We start from the raw sequence: 15,150 nt of genomic DNA, 5'->3' as shown, positions 1-15,150 counted from the left end.
TGGATTAAATTAAATTTTGTCCTCAAAATTCTCCACAAAATACCCCATAATACTTGTACATGATAATAAAACAAAATATAACAACTGGACAGCAGTTCTTTTTTTGAATATTTCAATAACAATGGCGACCCAGGTACCGAGAATTGGTAATGTATCGGTTCCAATGTGACCGGTTGCCATCCCTTTCTCGGGAAATGTAACAATCCGGCGTTTTTGCGCTGATTGGTGACGTCATTGGCGCCCGCAGGAATCCGTGTCGGACTCCCTTGCGGAACCGGCAGACAATTCCGAGAAGCGGCGGTGACCGAGGCGACATTATTTCTCTTAAAGGCACGTGGCGCCTCATGCGGAGGCCACACACACACACACACACACACACACACACACACACACACACAAACACATACACACACAAACACACACACTTCTGTCAAATCCTTCATGAAATAATTTCATGGAAGTCCACAGAGGAAGCGTGGAAGCAGGCGGAGGAAGAAGACGACCAAAGTCAGGCAAGAAGAAGCAAAAGTGTGTACTCACCTCCTCGCTCGTCAGCTTCATCCACACACACACACACGCACACACACACAGAATGATAGTAGAAGCTCCTCAGCTGGACTCAGAGTCAAGACAGAGTCACTCCCCTCGTGATCTGACACCAAGGAAGAAGAAGAATGTCCCGCCCCTCCCGTGCCCCCCACCTCCCCCCGAGGCGAGCCCTGACAACAAAGGTCCTCCGTGATCATGTGACCTTGAGATGATCGACGACGGACACGTAAAGAACGTTCCCTGACTTCTACTTTGAGCACCGCGTCGCTTCTTTTTACACCTGCGTGAGTGTGACTTGAAACGAGAACAGCGACTACTTCAGGTGCACAATAAAAAGAGCTGAAAAGTGTCATCAAGGTGGATTATTGCTGTGTTGCCTTCAGAGGAATATTTCCCCACCTTTTTCATGTACAGTTCATTGTGATAAAGGACATAACACGAATGTTTCCTGTCCTTGCAAACCAACACAATGTAGCGCAGTTCCTCCACTAAATGGGTATCATTTTTATTGTACAGTGCATCCGGAAAGTACTCACAGCCTTTCACTTATTCAACATTTTGTTATGTTATTCCAAAATGGAATAGGTTCATTTTTGTCCTCAAAATTCTACACACAATACTCCATGATGACCATGTGAAATTGTTTTTTGGGAGACTTTTGCAAATTTATTGAAGATAACTAACTAAAATAGCGTAAGACACATTGTCATTATGGGGTATTGTGTGTAGAATGTTGAGGACAATAATGTATTTATGCTTCGGGGGGATTTTTTCATATTTATTAAAAATAAATAACAGCAAAAATGTCAAAAAATGTATTTAAAGTTAAGTTAAAGTACCAATGATTGTCACACACACACACAAGGTGTGGTGAAATGTGTCCTCTGCATTTGACCCATCCCCTTGTTCACCCCCTGGGAGGTGAGGGGAGCAGTGAGCAGCAGCGGTGGCCGCGCCCGGGAATAATTTTGGTGATTTAACCCCCACTTCCAACCCTTGATGCTGAGTGCCAAGTAGGGAGGTAATGGGTCCCATTGTTATAGTCTTTGGTATGACCCGGCCGGGGTTTGAACTCACAACCTACCGATCTCAGGGCGGACACTCTAACCACTACGCCACTGAGTAGGTTATGGGGTATTGTGTGTAGAATTTTCAGGACAAAAATCGATTCAAAAATGGAATTAATAGATTTTTGTCTTTAAAATCCTACACACATTCTACACACAACTATTTTATTTAAAAATGGAATACATTCTCTTTTGTCCTCAAAATTCTATACACAACAGCCCATAATGACAATGTGTGATTGTTGGGACGTTTGCAAATTTATCAGAAATTTTTTTTAAAAAATGCAAAAAGCTCTTAAAAAAATACAAATAAAAAATAAATATATATTTTTTTTACATTGTCATTATGGGTGTTTGTAGAATTTTGATGTCAAAAAAGAATTCATTCTAAAAAATAAATAAAACATTTTTTGTCCTCAAAATTCTACACACTATGAATTTATTCTAAAATGGAATAAATTCACTTGTGTTCTCAAAATTGTACACAAAATATCCCATAATGACAATGTGAACATGTTTTTGGGCAGACTTTTGCAAATTTGTTAAACATTTTAAAAACTACAAAAAAGCTCTAAAAACTAATGTTTTACATTGTCATCATGGGGTATTGTGTGTAGAAATTTGAGGTCAAAAATTATTTTTTCCAAAAATAACTACAAAAAATAAAAAATGCAAAAAGCTCTGAAAAAACTTTCACATTTAGAGCCTGATTCCAAAATTAGATATATTCATGTTTGTCCACAAAATTATACACAAATTGTACACACAATTAATTTATTCCAAAATAGAATACATTGGATTTTGTCCTCAAAATTCTACACACAATACCTCGTAATGACAATGTAAAAACGTTTTTGTTGTTGTTTTTAGAGATTTTTGCAAATGTAATAAAAAAAAAAAAAGAAGTTTAAACTGCAATAAAGCTTGAAAAAAACGTTTTCACATTGTCATTACGGGGTATTGTGTGTAGAATTTTGAGGACAAACATGAATTTATTCGAAAATGGAATTATTTTTTGTCTTTAAAATTGTACACACAAAAAAATTATTTCAAAATGGGATATATTCTCTTTTGTCCTCAAAATTCTATACACAATACCCCATAATAACAATGTGAAATTTTTGTTTTGGGGGAAATTTTGCAAATTTATAAAAAATACAAAAAAATTTATTTTTTTTATTCCAAAAAATAAATACAATACTGCAAAAAGCTCTGAAAAACCTTTCACATTTAGAGCCTGATTCCAAAGTTAGATACATTCATGTTTGTCCACAAAATTATACACACATTGTACACACAATTAATTTATTCCAAAATGGAATAGATTCATTTTTGTCCTCAAAATTCTACACACTATGAATTTATTCTAAAATGAAATAAATTCAATTTTGTTTTCAAAATTCTACACACATTACCCCATAATGACAATGTGAAAATGTTTTTTGGCTGGACTTTTGCAAATTTGTTAAAAATTTCAAAAACTGCAAAAAGCTCAAAAATTAAATAAATAAATAAATACTTTCACATTTAGAGCCTTATTTAAAAAAGGAATGAATATTTTTTTCTCCACAAAATACCCTATAATGACAATGTGAAAACATTTTTTTTTTTTTTTAGATTTTTACAAATATATAAAAAAAAGACAAAAAAATAAATACAATTTAAAAAAGACATAAAATCTCTAAAAAAAAACTACTTTTTTACACTGTCATTATTGGGTATTGTGCAAACCTATTAAAAGTAAAAAACTGTAAAAAGCTCTAAAAAAAAAACCTTTCACATTTAGAGCCTTATTCCAAAATGAAATACATTCATGTTTTTCCAGAAAATTCTACACACATTGTACGCACAATTAATTTTTTCCAAAATGGAGTGAATTCATTTTTGTCCTCAAAATTCGACACACAATACCCCATAATGTCAATGTAAAAAAGTTTTTGTTGTTTTTAGAGATTTTTGCAAATGTAATTAAAAAAAAAATGAAACTGCAGTAACGCTCTAAAAAAAACTTTTCACATTGTCAATATGGGTATTGTGTGTAGGATGTTGAGGACAATAATGGATTTAGGTTTTTGGGGGGGATTTTTGCAGATCTGTTAAAAATAAAAAACTGCAAAAAGCTCTAAAAACAAACTTTTTACATTGTCATTATGGGGTATTGTGTGTAGAAGTGTGAGGTCAAAAATGATTTATTCCAAAAATAAATAAATACATTTTTGTCCTCAAAATTCTACACACAATACTCCATAATGACAATGTGAAAACGTTTTTTTTTTTAGATTTTTACAAATATATATATATATATATATATATATATATATATATATATATATATATATATATATATATATATATATATATATATATATATATATATATATATATATATATATATATATATATATATATATATATATAAATAAAACGACATAAAAGCTCTAAAAACAAACTTTTTACATTGTCATTATGGGGTATTGTGTGTAGAATGTTGAGGTAAAAAATGATTTATTCCAAAAATAAATAAATAAATGTTTGTCCTCAAAATTCTACACACAATACCCCATAATGACAATGTGAAACCTTTTATTTAGATTTTTACAAATATATGTATAAAAAAACGACATAAAAACTCTAAAAACTAACTTTTTACATTTTCATTATGGGGTATTGTGCAAATCAATTAAAAATAAAGATAAACTGCAAAAAGCTTTAAAAAAACTCAAAAACCTTTCACATTTAGAGCCTTATTCCAAAATCAAATACATTTTGTCCACAAAATTCTACACACATTGTACACACAATTAATTTATTCCACAATTGAATAAATTCATTTTTGTCCTCAAAATTCTACACACAATTCCCCATAATGACAATGTAAAAAAGTTTTTGTTGTTTTTAGAGATTTTTGCAAATGTAATAAAAACTGCAATAAAACTCGAGAAAAAACTTTTCACATTGTCATTATGGGGTATTGTGTGTAGAATGTTGAGGACAATTATAGATTTATGTTTTTTGCGGGATTTTTGCATATTTATTCAAAATAAAAAACTGCAAAAAGCTCTAAAAGACGTTTTCACATTGTCATCATGGTGTATTGTGTGTAGAATTTTAAGGACAAAAATGAATGTATTCCATTTTGGAATAAGACATAACAAAACATGGAAAACGTGAAGCGCTGTGAATACTATCTGTTTATTGTCTATATCACGGAAGCCTTGCTTTGATCTATAATGGCTATAGTTGCTTTGATTCATTGTCCAATAAGTGTACTAACTATCAAATGGACGGCATGGAGTGCCTGGAAATTTAAATTTAAGTGCTTGGCCATGGTTTTGGCACATGAAAGCGGGTGCGTGTGTGTGTGTGTGTGTGTGTGCGTGTGTGTGTGTGTGTGTGTGGCAGTAATCCAAACGGTGATGAGATAAAAGGCCAAATGATGTGCTCAAAGTCGTAGAAAGTTAACACTAATTTCATTTGGAATGAAATGAGTCCGAACAGATTAAAGTCGGACGGAGCAACAGAGTTTATTTGTGACTGTGCATTAAAAATAAGGCATCAAGGGGTCCAGGTTTATTAGAGGAGCACCAGTGTGCACATTTTGGCCAAATAAAATAACTTTGGTTTTGCTTTCACTTAAATGTCGGAGGCTCACAGCCAACCAGGTTTGTATGTTTCATTTATATCAATATTAATATTAGTCATTTAAGTTGACATGCTTTCTAAACCACATGTAAACACCTTATTTAGGGCTGCAACTAACGACTATTTTCATAGTTGACTAGTCAATGACTACCTTAACGATTCGTCGACTAATTGGATTATGACGAATACAGTGGAACTTCAATTTATGAACTTAATTGGTTCTTCAACATGGTTCGTAAATGGAAAAGTGTGTAGACTGAAGCATATTTATCCATAGGAAACATTGTAAATATGAATAATTGGTTCAAGCATCGACAAAAGTGCATATTTTAGTCAAGGTTTGTACACTTGGAACACAATATAACATGCTTTACAGGACTGTATATACAGTAAGGGCGTGAATCTTGGGGCACCTAAAGATTCGATCAGATTCCATTTACAAGGGTGAAGATCTGATTGAGAATCGATTCTTGATTAACCACGATTCTCAATTCAAACCATGTCTTGCTATGTACTACGGATATTTGGTATTATAATTATAATAAAACATTTTCAAAACAGGTTACAGATTAGAAAAGTTCCTTTTGGTTGCATGGAGATGGCCTAAAACACACACATATATATAATATATATATATATATATATATATATATATATATATATATATATATATATATATATATATATACACTACCGTTCAAAAGTTTGGGGTCACCCAAACAATTTTGTGGAATAGCCTTCATTTCTAAGAACAAGAATAGACTGTCGAGTTTCAGATGAAAGTTCTCTTTTTCTGGCCATTTTGAGCGTTTCATTGACCCCACAAATGTGATGCTCCAGAAACTCAATCTGCTCAAAGGAAGGTCAGTTTTGTAGCTTCTGTGACAAGCTAGACTGTTTTCAGATGTGTGAACATGATTGCACAAGGGTTTTCTAATCATCAATTAGCCTTCTGAGCCAATGAGCAAACACATTGTACCATTAGAACACTGGAGTGATAGTTGCTGGAAATGGGCCTCTATACACCTATGTAGATATTGCACCAAAAACCAGACATTTGCAGCTAGAATAGTCATTTACCACATTAGCAATGTATAGAGAGTATTTCTTTAAAGTTAAGACTAGTTTAAAGTTATCTTCATTGAAAAGTACAGTGCTTTTCCTTCAAAAATAAGGACATTTCAATGTGACCCCAAACTTTTGAACGGTAGTGTATGTATATATATATATATATATATATATATATGTATATATATATATACTGTGTATATATATATATTTATTAGGGGTGTGGGAAAAAATCGATTCGAATTCGAATCGTGATTCTCACGTTGTGCGATTCAGAATTGATTCTCATCAAACATTCTCTACCTTTCAACACTCAAGTCTCTAGATGAACTTGGAATCCATCCCTCAAGTTGAATTTTTTTGTTTTACTTGTTTATTTTATGACCTTTTTTTTTTTTTAAAACTAAATTTGTATTTTTTTACATGCCAAACACACAAAATATGCGATAATATGCCCAACAAATATTTCAAAATAAAATGTTTTAAGGGAAGTAATTGGGGCCTTGAACAGGTCAATAATTCATATCATTGATTTTGAGTAGGGATGTCCGATAATGGCTTTTTGCCGATATCCGATATTCCGATATTGTCCAACTCTTAATTACCAATACCGATATCCACCGATACCAATATATACAGTCGTGGAATTAACACATTATTATGCCAATTTGGACAACCAGGTATGGTGAAGATAAGGTCCTTTTTAAAAAATCAATAAAATAAAATAAAATAAATAAATTTAAAAAAAATTCTTGAATAAAAAAGAAAGTAAAACAATATAAAAACCGTTACATAGAAACTAGTAATTAATGAAAATTAGTAAAATTAACTGTTAAAGGTTAGTACTATTAGTGGACCAGCAGCACGCACAATCATGTGTGCTTACGGACTGTATCCCTTGCAGACTGTATTGATATATATTGATATATAATGTAGGAACCAGAATATTAATAACAGAAAGAAACAAGCCTTTTGTGTGAATGAGTGTAAATGTGGGGGGGGGGGGGGGTTGGGTTGGTGTAGTAATTGTAAGTGTATCTTGTGTTTTTTATGTAAAATCGGCAGGCCGATATTATCGGACATCTCTAATTTTGAGTGTTTATTATTTTTGAAGAAAAAAAACCAGCCTGCTTGGCAACTTCCTGTTATTCGAGTCAACATTGCAACATTTTTTGTTACATTTCACCCGTTTGCGCTTTTATTTCACTTTTTATGTTTTTTTTCCCTCGGACAACTGTTGGCTTTTTACTTAAAAAAAAGGAAGAAAAAAAAAAAAAGGTTATCGCTGATATGTTTGTTTGTATCAGCTGGATTCCGCACAGACGGAAGTGGGAGCCTTCCAAGACCGGAAGTGTGACGAGTTAGCTTGTTTAGCAACTAAAAACAATAAACCTGCGTTAGCATCAGCTAGCGTAGATGACACAGCGCCACCGAGCGTGATGGAAGCCGATGGAAGCCAAAGGAGCTTTGTTTACCTTTTGTCAACACGTCGTTGGGGGTCATCTGGCGCTGAGCACGGCGGTGACACCGCCTCACAAGCCCGTCATCAGATGGCTGGCTTCCGCCCTCCTGCGCTGCGTTAGCCGCTAAGCTAACTCCGCCTTACGTCATCTTGTGTCCGGGTCACGTTAGACTTGCTCTCCATTGTCTGCGTGTGCGTGTCCAAAGTGTTCAATAAAGCTCTGAATAAAAAAAAAGATGTGAGCTGGACAAAAGTGTTGGGACACCTTCGGGAAGACAAGTGGTGGCAGCGGCGCCGCTCGACAAATGGGCCGTTGGCGAACGAGTCGAGTCTTTTGAACGACTCCTTAAAGTGAACGCGAGAACCGAGTCGCATCTTTAAGCGAGCCGTTGTCATGCTCAAAGTTAAATTTTTAAAGCAAAAATATATAAATGAAAAAAACATCATTGGCTAGCTAATGTTACCAATAGTGGTTTAACACAGTGTTTTTCAACCTTTTTTGAGCCAAGGCACATTTTTAGCGTTGAAAAAATGCGGAGGCACACCACCAGCAGGAATCATTCAAAAAACAAAACTCAGTTGACAGTAAAAAGTTGTCACAATTGTTGGATATTACTTTAAAGCATAACCAAGCATGCATCACTGTAGCTCTTGTCTCAAAGTAGGTGTACTGTCACCACCTGTCACATTACACCGTGACTTATTTTGAGGTTTTTGCTGTTTTCCTGTGTGTAGTGTTTTAGTTCTTGTCTATTTTGGTGTCTTTTTCTCGTTTTTCGGGGGGTATTTTCCTGTAGCAGTTTCATGTCTTCCTTTAAGCCAGGGATGTCCAAAGTTGCGGCCCGCAGGTAATTTTTTAACGGCCCCACGGCACATTCTAAAAATACGATAAAAATAAAATAAAAAACATAAAAAGTAGTATAAAAGAGTAAACAGGTGACAATAAAATGTTGCTATGTTGACTCTAATAACACTAAGCTGTCATGCAGGCTGTTTCTTTCTTTAAAACATAATAATGAATCAAAAATAATGTTATTACGAATTATTGACCTATTCAAGGCTCCAATTAGGTCACATTAAATATTCCACTTTGAGATATTTTTTGGGGAAAATGTTGCATATTTTGTGTTTGCCATATAAAAACTATGTTTTTTTTTTTTTTAAAGAAGGGCCTAAAATGAACAAACAAGGAACATAATAAACAACAATACAAGTTATAATTGACGGATAGATCTGAAGTTGATCTCGAGACTATTGTGTTAACAGTTTTTTTAAAAAATTACGATTTATTTTTTAACACTTTACTGAGCAGGACCCTTTTGGATCCCCAATAATTTTAGTGGGACTTTTTTTTTTTTTTAAATGTCATTGCTCAAAAAATAATAATCAATTAAAATCAATGTTGTTATGAGTTGTGTTATGAGCTCCAATTATTATATAATCTGAAATGTTCCACTTTAAAATTTTATTGGGGGGAAATATTTCATAGTTTGTGTTTTTTCCATAAAAAACTGGGTTTTCTTTGACAAAAAGGGCATACAACTTAAATCTAAAAAAAAAAAAAAAGGTTATATTGACAGATATACCTAATGTTGATCTGGATATTTAAACTTTGAATAATAATAATAATAATAATAATAATACTAAATAATGACATTTAAAAAAATTTTTTTAACCTAAACCCTTTGGAGTCCCTGGTATCAAGCCTGAGTGGAGGCCTAAATGTATATTTTTTATACATATATTATATTGGTTTTTAAAATAAAAAATATCAAAATGGCCCCCGCTTGCTTTGATTTTTCAGTGTGCGGCCCTCAGTGGAAAAAGTTTGGACACCCCTGCTTTAAGCGATATTTCCCGCATCTACTTTGTTTTAGCAATCAAGAATATTTCAGTTGTTTGTATCCGTCTTCGTGGTGACATTGTTGATTGTCATGTCATGTTCGGATGTACATTGTCTTTGCTCCACGGTAAGTCTTTGCTGTCGTCCAGCATTCTGTTTTTGTTTACTTTGTAGCCAGTTCAGTTTTAGTTTGGTTCTGCATTGCCATCCCTAAGCTTCAATGCCTTTTCTTAGGGGCACTCACCTTTTGTTTATTTTTGGTGTAAGCATTAGACACCTTTTTACCTGCACGCCGCCTCCCGCTGTTTCCGACATCTACAAAGCAATTAGCTACCGGTCGCCACCTACTGATATGGAAGAGTATTACACGGTTACTCTGCCGAGCTCTAGACAGCACCGACACTCAACAACAACACATCATTTGCAGACTATAATTACTAGTGTGCCGCGGCACAGTGGTTGAAAAACACTGGTTTAACAGAACTCAGTTGTGTCATAACCGACTATATTTTTAAAAGCTTATATTATAGGTGGATATTCTTTATGATTTATGTAAAAATAAGGAGCCGGAGAAAAATATATTAAAATTAAATGTAACCATCCTCTGATTATAATCCCTTAAACTATGAAGGCAGAAAAAAAGCCATGGAAAACACTCGATGTAAACAAAGTATTAAAATCACATTGAACACTTGACAATAAGCTTTTAAAATAAATGTGCAATAAAATTATTAATAAAGTGTAAGAAAAAAGTGCAAAAATGTAAACATAGAGAAACCTGGGAAGAACTATTTTGTGCAGGTTTAGTGCCAGGAAAGTTAGAGCTGTGCTCTAAAGGGTGAGCGCCTTGCATCATTTACAGACTGATGCCGGTCCCTTTTTTTTATTTTTAATCCCAAAAAGTGCCATACTGTCTTGGTAACATTTCTTCTTTTATTCAGTTTCTTCATTTTTACTTCTCTTCCATGCAAAGAATCAACTTAATAGTTGATACTGTTACCTGATTGGCCGTCACTATTTCATGTATACAACCTAATTTTGTGAGTGCAGCCCCCTCTGGACAATAATTATGTAAGAAGCCTTTTCATGACTCACTTTGGGATGATGTCATGACCATATATGGGCGTTACCTGTGCTCATGTTACCTGTTGCATTATGGATGGAGCTCAGCTCAGCTCAGCTCAGCAAACACCAGCGTCACTTTTTATGCAGTGAGTTCCTCACACGAGGTTTTGATATGGCGCTCCGAGCCAAGTCCTACGCGGACCTGCGGTCTTCCGGCTCGTCGGACGACGGCCTGAACCATTCCCTCTCCTTCAGCAACGTTCTCGTCGGGAACGGCTCCGCTAAAGAGTTTAGGGTTCTCTCCAGGCCCGCGCGGAGGCCCTTGAGGGTGGTCGTCAGCAACAGCGCTTCCTTCCCGCAGATCAACCACCTGCAAGGGGAACTGGTTCGAAAGCGGAAGGTAAGGAGTATAATAATTCCTACTTTGGTGAGTCTGTAGTATCTGTTAGTCTACAATATAACATGTTTTTTTTTTCCGTTTGGTGAAAGATTACATTCCTTTGGGAGCACACAGACAGGCAGTCTATTGTCTGCAGGAAATTAAGTGTAGCCATTAAATGTGAGTGGGAGAATCCCTGCTTTGGTGCGTCTGTAGTATCTGCTAGCCTACAAAATAACATGTTTTTTCCATTTGGTTGGAAGATGACATTTCTTTGGAGCAAGCAAACAGCCAGTCTGATACATCATTGTGGGCCGGTAATAAAGTGTATCCATTAAATATGATGAGTGAGAGAATTCCAGCTTTAGTGCATTTGTAGTATCTGCTAATCTAAAAATAACATGTTTTTCCATTTGGTGGAAGATTACATTGCTTTGGCGCAAGCAAACAGCCAGTCTTGTAAAGAGTGGTACATTGTTGTGGGCAGGTAATAAGGTGTAGCCATTAAGTGTGAGGAGGGAAATAATTTCTGATTTGGTGCAGCTGTAGTATCTTCTACTCTACAAAATAACATGTTTTTCCATTTGGAGGAAGAGTAGATTCCTTTGGAGCAAGCAGACAGCCAGTCTTGTAAACAGTGGCACATCATTGTTGGTAGTTAATTAAGTGTAGCCATTAAGCGTGAGGAGTGAGATAATTCCTGCTTTGGTGCATCTGTAGTATCTGTTAGTCTACAAAATAACATGTTCCCCCCCCCCCCCCATTTGGTGATAGATTAATGTCTTTAGGAGCAAGCAGACAGCCATCTTGTAAATAAGGGTACATGATTGTGGACAGGTAATTAAGTGTAGCCATTAACCGTGAGCACTGAGATAATTCCTGCTTTGGAGCATCTGTAGTATCTGTTAGTCTACAAAATAACATGGTTTTTTTTTTTTTACATTTGGTGATTGATTGTCTTTAGAAGCAAGCAGACAGCCATCTTGTAAACAAGGGTACATGATTGTGGGTAGGTAATTAAACATAGCCATTAACCGTGAGCACTGAGATCATTCCTGCTTTGGTGCATCTGTAGTATCTGTTAGTCTACAAAATAACATGTTTCCCCCCCATTTGGTGATAGATTAATGTCTTTAGGACCAAGCAGACAGCCATCTTGTAAACAAGGGTACATGATTGTGGGCAGGTAATGAAGTGTAGCCATTAAGCGTGAGGAGTGAGAGAATTCCTGCTTTGGTGCATCTGTAGTATCTGTTAGTCTACAAAACAACATGTTGCCCCCCCCCCCCCCCCATTTGGTGATAGATTAATGTCTTTAGGAGCAAGCAGACAGCCATCTTGTAAACAAGGGTACATGATTGTGGGCAGGTAATGAAGTGTAGCCATTAAGCGTGAGGAGTGAGAGAATTCCTGCTTTGGTGCATCTGTAGTATCTGTTAGTCTACAAAACAACATGTTGCCCCCCCCCCCCATTTGGTGATAGATTAATGTCTTTAGGAGCAAGCAGACAGCCATCTTGTAAACAAGGGTACATGATTGTGGGTAGGTAATTAAACGTAGCCATTAACCGTGAGCACTGAGATCATTCCTGCTTTGGTGCATCTGTAGTATCTGTTAGTCTACAAAATAACATGTTTCCCCCCCATTTGGTGATAGATTAATGTCTTTAGGAGCAAGCAGACCGCCATCTTGTAAACAAGGGTACATGATTGTGGGCAGGTAATGAAGTGTAGCCATTAAGCGTGAGGAGTGAGAGAATTCCTGCTTTGGTGCATCTGTAGTATCTGTTAGTCTACAAAACAACATGTCCCCCCCCCATTTGGTAATAGATTAATGTCTTTAGGAGCAAGCAGACCGCCATCTTGTAAACAAGGGTGCATGATTGTGGACAGGTAAGGAAGTGTAGCCATTAACCGTGAGCACAGAGATCATTCCTGCTTTGGTGTGCCTGTAGTATCTGTTAGTCTACAAAATAACATGTTTTTAAAAAACATTTGGTGATTGATTGTCTTTAGAAGCAAGCAGACAGCCATCTTGTAAACAAGGGTACATGATTGTGGGTAGGTAATTAAACGTAGCCATTAACCGTGAGCACTGAGATCATTCCTGCTTTGGTGCATCTGTAGTATCTGTTAGTCTACAAAATAACATGTTTCCTCCCATTTGGTGAAAGATTAATGTCTTTAGGAGCAAGCAGACCGCCATCTTGTAAACAAGGGTACATGATTGTGGGCAGGTAATGAAGTGTAGCCATTAAGCGTGAGGAGTGAGATAATTCCTGCTTTGGTGCATCTGTAGTATCTGTTAGTCTACAAAACAACATGTTCCCCCCCCTTTTGGTGATAGATTAATGTCTTTAGGAGCAAGCAGACAGCCATCTTGTAAACAAGGGTACATGATTGTGGACAGGTAAGGAAGTGTAGCCATTAACCGTGAGCACAGGGATCATTCCTGCTTTGGTGTGTTTGTAGTATCTGTTAGTCTACAAAATAACATGTTTTTTTTTAAACATTTGGTGATTGATTGTCTTTAGGAGCAAGCAGACAGCCATCTTGTAAACAAGGGTACATGATTGTGGGCAGGTAATTAAGATTCACGTTAATTATGACTTAAGCTAGACGCTTAGGGAACATGCTTATACACGAACATGCCCTTATATGGTCATGATTGGGTACACTTCGGGACTCCGAATGAACTTAGATGACATCACTTTGGTCTATAAGACCTGGTTGTCCCCAGGTCTAGAGAGACTCTCCTCACAGGTAGACCGCAGCACCTGTCAAAGTAAGCTTTTGTTCAACGTTCCTCCCCGGCGTCATCCTTGAGCCCGTCACACCACCGCGCCAAAATACGACAAGTCTGTGCTTCACCTCAGGAGTGCGAAGACCTGAGGAAGGAGAACAGGTTCTTGTCCAGGGAGATCCGCACGGAGAGGACGGCCAAGACGAGACTGGACCGAGTGTCCGAGGAGAAGCTGATCCTCAGGCGGGAGAACGAGGACCTGGAGAAGGACCGGGAGGCCCTGAGACTCAAACTGAGACAAACCTTGGAGGACAAGGTCCGACTCCAAGACAGGTCAGTGGTATTTCAGACCTTCACCTTGAAGGACCAGAACATGTTCTACATCGCTGTGGGAAACCGCAGACAAGTGTGACCCATAACATTTAAAACCAAATGTGAACCATACAAATAATTCAAAAACCAAATATGAACCATAAAAATAATTTTAAAACTAAACATGAACCATAAAAATTCTTCAAAAACCAAATATGAACCATATATATACTTTTTAAACCAAGTAAGAACCACAAAAATCATTTTAAAACCAAATATGAACCATAAAAATAATTTAAAAACCAAATATGAACCAGAAAAATAATTTTAAAACCAAATATGAACTGCAAGGAGTTTAACACTAAATATGAACCATAAAAATAATGTAAAAGCCAAACATGAACCATAATAATAATTTCAAAACCAAATATAAATGATACTTTTTTTTCTCCATCCAAATATGAACTGTAAGGAGTTTAAAACCCAAATATGAACTACAAAAATAATTTTAAAATCAAATATGAATGATGAAAAATTATTTTAAAACCAATTATGAATAATATTTTTTTTAACTAAATATGAATGGTAAAAACTATTTTACAAATGTTTTTTTTTTTAACTTTTTGCAATTTTAAAAATTTTAACAAATTTGCAAAAGCCCTACGAAAAAAACCAACATGTTCACATTGTCATTATGGGGTATTGTGTGTAGAATTTTGAGAATAAAAGTGAATTTATTCCAATTTGGAATACATTCATTGTAACAATTCTGAAACCAAATATGGACGATAACAATTTTAAAACCAAACATGAATTGTAAACATTTTTTTTTTAACAAAATATGAACTGTAAGGAGTTTAAAACTAAATATGAACCATACAAATAATTTAAAAACAAAACATGAACCATAAAAATCATTTTAAAACCAAACATGAATGATGCAAAATTATTTTAAAACCAAATATAAATTATATTTCCCCCCCCCCAAACCAACTATGAACTGTAAGGAGTTTGAAACCAA

At 35.5% G+C, this 15,150-nt stretch overlaps 1 protein-coding gene across 3 annotated transcripts in view; it reads right to left on the bottom strand.

Annotated features, from left to right (window-relative positions):
- The window catches only part of LOC133646940 (uncharacterized), a 54,654-nt gene extending 46,547 nt beyond the window's left edge, over positions 1 to 8,107 (bottom strand). For all 3 annotated transcript variants that reach the window (XM_062042887.1, XM_062042888.1, XM_062042889.1), the window contains exon 1: positions 7,802 to 8,107. The gene's annotated coding sequence lies outside the window, so the exon portion shown is untranslated. The remainder of the gene's footprint in view (positions 1 to 7,801) is intronic.
- Between the last annotated feature and the right edge of the window lie 7,043 nt (positions 8,108 to 15,150).

Source organism: Entelurus aequoreus, linkage group LG03 (assembly GCF_033978785.1).
Source record: "Entelurus aequoreus isolate RoL-2023_Sb linkage group LG03, RoL_Eaeq_v1.1, whole genome shotgun sequence".
NCBI lineage: Eukaryota > Metazoa > Chordata > Actinopteri > Syngnathiformes > Syngnathidae > Entelurus > Entelurus aequoreus.
Note: the sequence above shows the minus strand (reverse complement) of the source record. Positions and strands in the feature narration are given on the sequence as shown.